A 13,138-nucleotide genomic window follows, 5' to 3' on the forward strand; every position below is an offset into this window, starting at 1 on the left:
AAAGAGGATGTTAATATTAAGTTAGCAGAGTTTGCTAGGAGAATTCAAGCAGATGGTGTTGCAGTGCCTTGCCCAGAGTAGGTCCTCAAAAACTGTCAGTAACCTTCCCTCTTAAGCATTTCCTAGCTCTTGAGTCCTCAAATACTGAACAGTGAGTTTCCTACCCACCCGACTGGCCAAAAATTACACATTTTGGCAACACTAAATGTCTGGTGAGCAGGCAGGGCCACAGGAACTGTTCCACACCGCCAGTGAGAGTTTATGTTGGTACTGATCCCTGTGAAGTCCAATTTGACAACATATGATAAGGCTGGATATTTGCAGATCCCTTGACCCAGCAATTCCACTCCTAGATACGCCCTCTAGACACATTCTAGCAAGAAGACAAGCAGACTGATAGGAAACTGTTAATTGAAGTAACAGCACAAACTTGCAACATCCTAAACGGCCACAGCAGAAAAATGAATACATAACTGGTGGTGTATTAACCCGGTGGAATACTTTGGACTTCAGACTTGAACTGACTGAACTGCAGTTCTCTGTATGAACACAGGCAAATCCCCAAAGCATAACCTTGAACAACAGAAAGGGTAAGTTGGCCAGGCGTGGTGGCTCATGCCTGTAATCCCAGCACTTTCAGAGGCCAAGGTGGGCTGATCACCTGAGATCAGGAGTTCAAGACCAGCCTGGCCAACATGGTGAAACCCTGTCTCTACTAAAAATACAAAAACAAATTATGTATGGCTTGGTGGCAGGTGCCTGTAATCCCAGCTACTTGAGAGGCCGAGGAAGGAGAATCCCTTCAACCAGGGAGGCAGAGGTTGCAGTGAGCTGAGACTGGGCCATTACACTCCAGCCTGGGCAACAGGAATGAAATTCCGTCTCAAAAAAAAAAAAAAAAAAAAGGTAAGTTGCAGAAGGCTGTCTGTATAAGGACATAATAGTTTGTAATTTATATATATATATATACACATATTATATATTATATAACAGCTTTATATTATACATTATACATGAACTTTAAGAATATATACAGTAATATAACTATTTATGGAGACAGTATTTGTAGTAATAAAATAAAACCATGCCTGGGAATAATAGCCATGTTCAGAGGGAGGGAAGAAAGAGAAATAATTGGGGAGGGACACACAGGGGACTTCAATTGTGTCTATAACAGTTTCTATTTTTAGAAAATAAAATCTGAAGAAAATATGGCAAAGTGCTAAAATGTCCTAAACCTAGGCATCAGGTACATGGTGCTCACTACATTACTGGCTGAGCTTTTCTGCTTGCTAAAATCATGCATCAGTTTTCAAGGTCTCTAATATTTGATGAATTTCATTCCGGGACCCTTGGGTGCAATATTTTAAACCACCCTTTAATTAAGGAACTTGACTTGCTTGGCTCTAAACACTTTCCGCCTACTCTCAAATCCTGCCTGTCCATCTGTAAGAAACACTCTTGGGGCTCTCATCCCACTTCCCTGAAATCTTGGAGAGTCCCCTTGGTCCTCGCCCCACTTTTCTGGAATGTTGGAGAGTCCACTGTGGTTCCATTGAGTGTCTGCTTCCGTTTGTTTTAGGAGTCATCTGACACCCAGCCCACCCCAGGAACACTTGGCATACTTCTCCCTCACCCCTGGAGAGGCTTTGAGTGTTGTCACTGGACCAGAGAAAATATTGTTTTCCTCACCAGGTGACTCTTCTCCATCACAGGTACCGGGAAGCCTGAGGACACTTGCCCAGAATCACAGGCTTTCCGGGTCATTGTTGCCAGGCCACACCCAGAAGGGGAGACACTGTGTCCGTCAGCTGGGGGTCTGCACCAGCTGGGGGTCCGCCTCATCTGCACCCTCAGGAGGTTTCTGGGGGCTGCTGCCTGCCTTTCTCAATAGTGAAAACCAACTCCAGGGTTTTAAGAGCTGCACAAGTGGGGGCAGAGAGCAATCATCCCTCCAAGTTATTTCCCCAAATCCACACTAAGAAAGCACTTAAGGAAATATCTAATAGCTTGGTCTTTGGTCCTGATCAGAAAAAACAAAATCATCTTTCATTTTTCGATATCAGAGGTCCGCCCCGCCCATGCCCACACGCATGCGGTTCTCCTCTGCCTCCTCAACTCCTTCTAAACATGACACGAGAACTCATTATCTCCACATGGAATTCTGGGAAGAATCAATGGAAAGGTAGGAGGGCAGGCAGGTGGCTGAGTCTGTCTTGGTCTTGCCGCCTCTCAGCACTGGACTCCACTCACCATTCCAGAGGGCACCTTTGGAAGGGTGTTCCCCGCTCCTGGATTTCCACACTGAGCACCAACAGGGGCTACTCTAAGTGCTGGTCTGATGGCAGCAAGTCAGGCAAAGAACTCCTTGCCCTCACGGTGCTTACACTCTAGTGAGGAGAGAGATGATTTACTAAGCAAACAAATAATCACATCATATAGTTGCAGGAAGAGACATGTGCTGGGCAGAAAAGCAATGTGGGAGAATGAGAGAAAGCAGGCTTGGGTGAGGCGGCTAATGCCCCATCTGTAGGATTAGGAGGCCTCTAGGATGAGGCAGTTTTGAGTAGAGGGGACATTTCAGCACAGGGTGGAGGTGAGGCATGTCTAAGAAGAGGGACCTAGGAGGAGGTTGTAGGAGATGCGAGTGGCAAGACAACCAGGGTCAGACTGTGTCACACACCGTGCTGTGAGAGCGAGGCCATGGCTGCCATTTACAGAAGAAGCAGATGGTCTAGGTGGTTATCGGGTTCACCAAGACCACACTGCCAGTTTGTGCTAGCTGAGCCAGGTCATCTAACTCTGAGAGCTATGCTTTGAGTTACTCCATGCTGTCTCTTGGCCCAGGACACCTATAGGTCCATGTCCCTTATGCACAACCCAGCGTTGGCCGTGGGCTGGAATCCAGGATGCTCACATTTCAGAAATTTCATACTGTGCAGGCACAGCATCATCTTCGACACTCCTGGGAGATCTGGGATACAGGGCACACCACAATTAAACATATTAATATTTAGGCAGCAAACATAACAATCTTTACACTCAGTATCCTCAATAAATAATAGCTCAGGACGGGTGGGCTTTGGTCACCAAATCCAGGGCACATGCCAAATTAGTTACTAAAACAAAATAACAACTTTTGATTTCCTGAGCCTCCTGGATTTCCACTAAAAGCACTGGGGGGACACCATTTGAAATTCTGAAAATGACGACTCTGAAAAGATAGCAGACGACAAATGATAGCACAGCCAACTGGAAACCAGGTCACACACATTTATATCTTGGCAAGGCCCAGACTATGGGAAAAGCCACCAAGGGGATAGAATGCAAACTTCCTCCTTGGCAGAGGAGACAACAGCAGCTGCAGAGCTGCCAGCAACATGCAATCGAAAGGTGACATGGAAGTCCAAGTCCAACAGCCAAGTGAGAAGGGCAACTAGTTAGAAAGGTGGAAGCCCAGCTCTACAAAGGAAGCTACCACATTTCATGTCAGCTCTTTGTCTTGTACTCTTGCTAGACCTGGGTTGGGTTTGAAAATGTGGCCAGAGGCAGAGAAATTATAGGTGGGAGAGATAGAAAAGCATCTCAATTTAAACTAAAAAAAAAAAAAAAAAAAAATCACCTTGGCCAGGCACAGTGGTTTATACCTGTAATCCTAGCACTTTGGGAGGCCGAAGTGGGCGAATCACTTGAGGTCAAGAATTCGAGACCAGCCTGGCCAAAAAGGTGTAACCCCATCTCTACTAAAAATACAAACATTAGCCGGGCATGGTGGTGTGCGCCTGTAATCCCAGGTACTCAGGAGGCTGAGGCAGCAGAATCACTTGAACCTGGGAGGTGGAGGTTGCAGTGAGCCGAGACTGCACCATTGCACTCCAGCCTGGGTGACAGAGTGAGTCTCCAAAACAACAACAACAACAACAACAAAACAAAAAAAAACCCTTAGCGTCGGGGTGTTGGCGCCCCTCCTTGAAGTCTGAATTAATTTGCATTTTTCAGAAGTGCTACATTTCTCCAACGCTTCTGAGAAACGCAAACCAATTCGGAGACTCCTGCCTGGGCTCCGCTTCTTCACTCTGCCTTACCCCTTTCTCCTCTGCTCCGTGGAAGAGCCAGAAACTGAGGGCAGTTCTGGCCAGATGGTGGCACTGTGGATGGGGAGTGGGGCATAAAATCTAGGAAATATTTCAAAAGTATAATCCAGACTGGTTACAGTGGATAAGCAAGAGAAAGGAGAAAGTGATCCTTAAGCTTACAACCAGGGCATTTGAACTGCGGTCTATCTTAACCAAATGCCAGAAAATTAACACACCAGCATTAACCCTCTTCAGATGACTCCCTCGAACCTCGTGCCAATGGTCATCTCCACCTGTTACACACTGCGATGTTCAGGGCCTGGGTCTGCTCTGCCTGTGTTTCAATTCTGTCTCACTGATCAAACTGTGTGGTTTTCTTTTTGTTGTTGTGATTTTTTTCTTTTCTTTTTTTTAAATTTTGGTCACATCTACTACATAAACTTGCCATTTTAGCCATTTTTAAGTGTACTATTCAGTGGCATTAATTACATTCACAATGTTGTACGTGTCATGTTCCTTTTTTAACTTCAGAAAGCCCAGTCCTCTCATCTGTTATGTGGGGGTAACAATAGCACCCACTTTCGAGGGAAACTGCAGGATTATCCGGGATAATACAAGTGAAATGGCACAGTGCTGGCATATAATTGACCCTCAACAAATATGAGCTATTTCGTTATTTTTGTTTTTGTTTGAGACGGAGTCTCACTCTGTCGCCCAGGCTGGAGTACAGTGGCACAGTCTTGGCTCACTGCAACTTGCGTTTCCCGGGTACAAGCAATTCTCATGCCTCAGTCTCCTGAGCAGCTGGAATTACAGGCATGCACCACCACGCCCGGCTAGTTTTTGTATTTTTAGTAGAGATGGGGTTTCACCATGTTGGCCAGGCTGGTCTTGAACTCCTGACTGCAAGTGATCCACCCGCCTCAGCCTCCCCAAGTGCTGGGATTACAGGCATGAGCCGCCACACCCAGCCAATATTTGCCGTTTTATGCTTTATTACCCACTTCCTCCTCCGTGTGCTGCCAGTTACACTGCCCATCTTGGTGCCCTCGTCACCTCCTACTGATGAACACCTCCCCCCGCGCCCCCCCTACCTCCACAGTTACCCTGGACTCACTCTCTTAATGGGTAAATCAGATCCAGTCCGGTTTCTGGCTCACAATCCCTCCCGCCTACTCATCCTCCTCAGTGGACGTGGCCCTCTCACTTGAACGTGCACCCAAATCACCTGAAGGGTAGAACCACCTGGAGAGTGTGCTGACCACACATGGATTGCTGAGCAGGGCCCTACGCCTGCCGTCTCTGATTCAACAGGTGTGGGTGAGCCTGAGATTTTGCATTCCTAACTCCTTCTCAGGTAAGGAGGATGCCGCTGTCCAGTGACCCCACTATGAGGGCCACTGAGCTGGAGAATGAGGTATGCAGAACCCGACGACCTCTCGTCACTCCGTGGCCACCACCCCTCCCCGTCAGGAGGCAGCTCCTGCTGGGTTATTGCAATAGGCTCCTCACCGGCTTCCCTTGTTCAGCCCTTTCTTCCCTACAGTGGATTCTTAACACAGCTGTGAGTGATTCTTTTACCACAGAAATAGGATCCTGTTCTTCCTCTGCTTAAAATGCTCCAGTGGTGGGCCAGACATGGTGGCTCATGCCTGTAATCCCAGCATTTTGGGAGGCTGAGGTTGGAGGCTCACTTGAGCCCAGGAGTTCAAGACCAGCCTGGGCAACAAAACAAGACTCCATCTGTACAAAAAAAATAAAATAAATATAATTAGCCTGGTTGGTGGCACACACCAGCTACTCAAGAGGCTGAGATGGAGAATTGCTTGTGTCCAGGAGGTAGAGGCTGTAGTGAGCCGTGATTGTGCCACTGCACTCCAGCCTGGGAGGCAGAGCAAGACCCTGCCTCAAACAAACAAAAATCCTCCAGTGGTGTCCCATCTCATTTAGGATAAAACCTGCTGGCCTTACTATTTCCTCTGAGGTTTATTGATCTGGCCCCTGCATCTCTGTGCACCTTGGGGCCTTTGCTGTTGCTGTCCTCTGGCCCCGCCAACCTACCCCCCATAATCCCAGATATTCACCCAGCCTCCTCTCCCACCTCACTCAGATCTCTTCTCAAATGCCCTGCCTAACCTAAATAGTAACTTCTTCCCTCTTCCTTCCTTTTTCTCTAGCTCCTTAACCTGCCTCACCTTTCTTTGTAAGCTGTGCTGTTATGTGAAATTAGCTTGCTCATGTATTTCTGTACTTGATTATTGTCTATCCTTCCCTCGCCATTAGAATGTAAGACCATAAGGGCAAGGCTTGGGTGTTGATCCACGCCCACAATGATGACGGCATGTCGGAGGCACACACTCAGTGTTTGTTGAATGAATAAATGACACCCTAACTTCCTAGTATGGCACATCATCTCTCCATGATCTCTGCCCACCTCTCTGGCCAGACTTCTTGTTCCTCTCCCTAAGAACACCCCAACCACACTCAACCTGACTTACAAGTCAGAGGGGTGACCCAATGATTGACACCTCCAAGCTTTTGCACACACTGTGCTTCTGTCTGAAATGCCCTTTCCTACTTTGTCAGTCTAGGGAACGACTTACCCATATTTTCAGTTGAACTTGAGCGCCACCTCCTGGTGAAGCCTTGCCAGGCTCCCACAGGCCGAGCGAAGCCCAACCCCTACACCTCTCATCTCATCTAGGTGCTTGTCCATCTGTGTCCTCTCCAGCCGCTCAAGGGCAAGGGCAAAGTCTTCATCTTGCATCTGCGGGAGCTGGCACAGAGCCTGGTTCATGGCATATGCCCCGGGAATATTGGCTGAATAAAAGAATCAGCAGAAATCAGCCAAATCTCCTGAGTTTTATTTCTCTTAATATTACCCTTAAAGTGACAGAAATGATAATGCTAATTATCTTTAAAGTAAATGCCTGAATATATGAAAGAAAGTGAAATTTTCTTTTTCTTCTTTTTTTTTTTTTTTTTTTTTTTTTTTTTGAGGCAAAGTCTCACTGACTCTATCACCCAGGCTGGAGTGCAGTGGCATGATCTTGGTTCACTGCAACCTCCGCCTCCTGGATTCAAGTGATTCTCCTGCCCCAACCTCTGAGTAGCTGGGATTACAGGCACCCACCACCACGCCCAGCTAATTTTTGTATTTTTAGTAGAATTGGTGTTTCACCATGTTGGTCTGGCTGGTCTTGAACTCCTGACCTCAGGTGATCCGCCCGCCTCCCAATGTGCTGGGATTACAGGCGTGAGCCACCACACCAGGCCTGAAAAGTGAAATTTTCTAAACTTTCCAGGATGCTTTTGAGCTGCTCCTGACCCCCAAATACTTCCTCATGGCTTGTGGGAGCCCAGGCAGAGGGCCAGGAAGTCCAGGGAGTGGAGCAGGCACCAGGACTCCACCAACTTCCTAGCAGGGCTCCAGCTGCGTGTCAGGCAGAGGTGGGAGTGAAACCCACTGGAGGGGAGGTTTCAGGCTGATGACTCTAGGATTGAGCCCTTTCCTCTAGGAGAAACAGGCAACATCCTCTGCCTTGCCCTCCTCCAGGAATTGAGAAAATGTGTGGGGACACTGCTTTCTTATCACTGCGGAGTAATCTAAGTTGAATTTTCCCAGAGAAGTTAGCAGCATTAGTATCAGTAAAATGAATGTGCTGAATGTTCAGTTTTTTCTTTTTTTCTGTCTGTTTTTGGCCTTATCAGAAACTCCAAAAATAAGCATTCTTTCTCAGGCTTGACCCTCACATGGCCTTGGTGTTCCCCTTCTGAAGAAATCAAACGCAACAATGGAAGGGCTTTGCACAGCCCTGGCCACATGGCTCCCCTTCAAGGCAGGCCTGTCCTCTGGTGGACGTGGGCGGGTCAGCCAACTTGTGATTTAAAAGTTGGCATTTCATGTAATCGCACTACAGAGAAAAGAGATCCTGGTGGGTAGACACAGGCTCTGGATTGCTAGAACATTACATTTCTCATTGTAAATTGTGATTTTAAAGGCAATTGTTACACTCCTAAAAGAAGGCAAAGAGATAAGGCAAAGACTAGGATGATGATGGTAGTGGTGGTTACGTTGAGGAAGAAGATAATTTTTTAAAATCAAGAGACATAGTGTCAAGCTTAGTGCTTTTTTCAGACCTACAGATGTGAAATCAAAGCGGCAGGCACCATGAGGATCTTTGCTAAATATAATAGAGGCCCATCTGATGCCCAACCTAATGTATGGCTCCCTCTAGTGGTCAGAGAAATTTCTGCGTTGGCTCCGTCACCAACAGACGCTCAGGCTCCAGCTTTTGATGCAAGCCAGCCAGGAGTTGAGACTTGGTCACTGGGTTTCCAGGGTGTAATTTTTCCCACTTTCACCTCCTTCCCTATCTTTCATGGCCTCTGGCTCCCAGCCCTACAATTTTCCAAGATCTTCTGTAGGTCCCAAACTAATATAAATAATAATATTGATTTGTCCAGGAACCTAAGGTTTACAGTTTGCTTTTGCATCAATTATCTGAATCTTAGCCTTGTAAGGTAGATGTACCCATTTTATAGGCAAGCAGATTAAGTCTCAAAAAGGTAAAGTGACTTACCCAAAATCACACAACTAGTTAAATTTAGCACTGGGAGTTAAACTGGTATAGTCTGAGCCCAAATCATGAGCTTTTCCATTTACACTGCAGCAGTCTTCAAAAGGGGAAAATTATGTGGTTGATCTGAAATACAGAGAAGTAGAAAAGAGGTACTGAATTTCATCATTTTCATAAACATCACACGGGGAGAAAATGTACTTAAATGAGACTTGCCTCTAACCAAATATGTGACCTTGGCCCTGAGGGGCTGATTCATATAGGTTCAATAATGCTATAATCTACAACTTGATTGCAAGGTTAAGGTCTACTAAAACTGGTGGTGGTAGCTAGGAACTCAAATGGCCTAGGAAAAGCAATAGCCTTTCTGTGAGCCGGGCTGGGACACACTCCCTAATGTATTCCTTACGTGTTCTAGCATACCCAAGGAATAGAGAGCCTCCCTGCAGGCATCTTGTCATACAAGGGGATTTTTCAGCTATGGACATCCCAGAATCACATCACAGTGACTCCAGAATCATTACTTGCAGGTACCAAAAGTTTTCAGTAAAATGGTGAATCCCAAAGTTCTCCCTGCTTTACCTTCGTCTCTCTCATCCTCTTCTTACTTCCCCAGGCAAGACCCTTAATTAGGCTCTTTGAAAAAAGGATTTACAAGCCTGTAATCCCAGCACTTTGGGAGGCCGAGGCGGGTGGATCACGAGGTCAGGAGATCGAGACCATCCTGGCTAACATGGTGAAACCCTGTCTCTACTAAAAAATACAAAAAACTAGCCGGGCGAGGTGGCGGGCGCCTGTAGTCCCAGCTGCTCGGGAGGCTGAGGCAGGAGAATGGCGTGAAACCACGAGGCGGAGATTGCAGTGAGCTGAGATCCGGCCACTGCACTCCAGCCTGGGCCACAGAGCGTGACTCCGTCTCAAAAAAAAAAAAAAAAAAAAGAAAAGAAAAAAGGATTTACAAATGGCCAATAAACATATGAAAACGTGCTCAACTTCATAAGTCATATGCAAATGCAAGTAAAACCACAATGTGAACCCACTGCACACCAAATAGAATGGCTACAATGAAACAGGTAACACCAAGTCTTGGCAAATAGATGGTGCAACTGAAACACTCAGACACTGCTGGTAGGAGTGTAAATGGCGCAACAGTTTTGAAAAAAACTGTTGTCATACACCTTATGACCCACTCCTAGGTATATTCTCAACAGAAATACTTAGACATATGAACCAAAATAAAGGTACAAGAATGTCATAGCAGTTTATTCCTAATAACCTAATAACGAAAACAACCCAGTACCCATCAACAGAATAGATAAAATTGTGGCATATTCAGGCAATGGAATACGGTAAGGCAATTCGAATAAATGGATGGTTGTCACACACAACACAGATGGATCTTACAAAGACAATGTTGAGAAAGAAAGTAAACACACAAACACAAAAATACATGTACAGTGTGGATAAGTCTACTTATAGGAAGTTCAAAGGCAGACGAAAGTAAGATATGGTCAGCATAGCAGTTATCTTTTGAGTGGGGGGCATAAAGCGGGCTTCTGGGATCCTGATAATATTCTGTGTCTTGACCTGAGGGTTGATCACCTGGGTGTTTTCACTTTATGATCATTTATCAAACAATATTGTGACAATTTGCTTCCTTTTCTTAATGTATGTAATCCTTTGATAAAAAATATTTTAAAATGCTATAATTTTAATAGAAATACAGGATGAGGATTTTTAAAATCATGGTGGATTGGAAATGCGTGGACAATGTGGCATATTTTCAGGTTGGCTGAGTAGCCTGGCTGATGACTAGAGTCATTGATAGCTGGAAACAGCTATGGTACTGCAAATAGGAGTTGAAATAGGAGTCAAAACACAGTGCAGATGGCAAATGGCAGGAACAGCATGTGGCTGGCTGTTGGTCCAGACCATGCCTGCACCTGCAGATATGAATCACTGTTATGAGCCTCATCCAACAGAAAGGAAGACTTTCATAGACCCCAAGAAGTCTCTGCCAAAGCAGGTGCCTGCTGCCCATATTTATTCATTTGGTATCCATCTAGCAACCTATCCAATGCACTGTTTCTCAAACTGGGGCCTGAGGATGTTCCAAATGTTCACTGATGGAAGATTCTTGGGGGTCTGTGAACTGTTTCCTGTAAAGGAGGCCATAAATAACTTAAGTTTGACAGTATGGAGATTCCTCAAGGAACTAACAATAGAACAACCCAGCAATGCCACCACTGAGTATCCACCGAAAGGAAAAGAAATCATTATACCAAAAAGATACCTGCACTTGCGTGTTTATACACTATTCACAATAGCAAAATCATTGAACCAACCTACATGTCCATCAGTGATTGACTGGACAAAGAAAATGTCACACACACACACACACACACGCACACATACACACAAATACTATACAGCCATAAAAAATGAAATCATGTCTTTTGCAGCAACTTGGTTGGAGCTGGAGGCCATTATCCTAAGTGAAATAACTCAGAAACAAAATTAATACCAAATGTTCTCACTTACAAGTGGGACCTAAACAGTATGCATGGACACAAGGGTGGAAATAATAGACACTGGGGTCTCCAAAAGAGAGGAGTGGGAGGGAGTGAAGTTTGCAAAGTTCAAGGGTACAATGTTCACTATTTGATTGAAGGGTACGCTAGGAGTCCAATCCCCACCAGCACACAATATACCCAAGTAACAATCCTTCACAGGTTCCTCCTGAAGCTAAAATGAGATCACTTTTATTTGAAAAAGAAGCTTAACAGTAAAAACATTATAATAGTAACTGAAGATTGAGAAACCTTGAACAAGAGGGCAAAACTTTGCTCCAAAAATCAGCAAGAGATACAAAGATAACTAAGAGTCCCCTGAAAATCACATCACCATATACTGGGTTTTTGTTTGTTTGCTTGTCTTGTTTCATGGTTTTTGTTTTTGTTTTTTTTGCGACGGCATCTCGCTCTGTCGCCCAGGCTGGAGTGCAGTAGTGCTATCCTGGCTCACTGCAACCTCCATCTCCTGGGTTCAAGTGATTCTCCAGTCTCTGCCTTCTGAGTAGCTGGGACTACAGGCACCTGCCACATTTTTGTATTTTTAGTAGAGATGGGGTTTCACCATTTTGGCCAGGCAGGTCTCAAATTCCTGACCTCAAGTGATCCTCCCACCTCGGCCTCCCAAAGTGCTGGGATTACAGGCATGAGCCACCATGCCCAGCCTTCAGTGTACTGTTAAGTAGAAGAGCAACTTACAAAACAATATGTATTGTATAATCTCAATGTTGCTAAAATATTTATAAGTACGTAACAAAAACTGGACGGATACACAGCCAAATGTGTTCTCTCGAACTAATGGGATTGTGAGAGATTTTGTTCTTCGCTTTTCTGTATTTTTCACATTTTCTACCACAAATACTTATCACTTTGAAAATTAGGAAAAAAATTAAATGTTAATTATGAAAGGAAGAAGACCCAATTCTAGCTTGGAGGTGTATAAAAATCACACAGCTCCCGGCTAAATGTACTTATGCCCTCACAGAAGTAATTAAAAAAAGACTTAGCCATGTGCCTTCATTTCATCTCTATCACAGGTTTTCTATCTTGATCTGATCTTAGCTGCTCAGTTTCTGGGAGAGGGAGGGTAAGGACCACTAATTCTCTACAGCACTCAGAGGAGTGCTACCTACAGGAAAGCCCTGTGCACAGAATAACCATGTCATTGTCATAGAAGCAACGGCGAACGCAGGGGTGTCTTGCAAATGCCATCACTGTTACAAGCACATCACATCTCTTAACTCATTCAATATTCACAACAAACTTCTGCAGCAGGTAGCATTATAATCTTAGTGAACATACGGGGAAACTGAGGCATGGAAAAATCAAGTAACTTGCTCTAGGCCCCAGGCATTGTGTGATAGAGGAGAGTCAACCCACGGCAGTCTAGAGCCAGGGTTCTCAGCCCGTTCTCCTGCCCAAAGTGGGAGCAGGGGCTGTTGACACTGCCAAGCGCCCTCTCTGTGAATGCAAGGAGTCTTCTAAAAGCTTCACATCTATTATGTAAAGCTTTTACATCCACTATGTCATGTAATTCTCCAAAAACCCATGAGATTCTGTCCATTGGTCTTCCCCGTTCACAGTTGGAGCAGCAGAGGCTTTGCGATGTGCCCAAGATCTCACAGGAAGTAGGAGAGAGGCCAGGCCTCACATCTGGGCTGTCAGGGTCTGCAGCAGCCCTGGCACCACAGCCTCACAGGCAGTGGGATTTCAAAAGCAAGCCTGAGGCCTACTGTGTGTGTGTGTGTGTGTGTGTTTGTTTTGAGACACAGTCTTGCTCTGTCCCCCGGGCTGGAGTGCAGTGGCACGATCTGGGCTCACTGCAACCTCTGCCTCCCGGGTTCAAGTGATTCTTGTGTCTCATCCTCCCAAGTAGCTGGGACTACAGACACCTGCCACCACACCCAGCTAA

Source organism: Rhinopithecus roxellana, chromosome 2 (genome assembly GCF_007565055.1).
Source record: "Rhinopithecus roxellana isolate Shanxi Qingling chromosome 2, ASM756505v1, whole genome shotgun sequence".
In the NCBI taxonomy this organism is placed as follows: Eukaryota; Metazoa; Chordata; class Mammalia; order Primates; family Cercopithecidae; genus Rhinopithecus; species Rhinopithecus roxellana.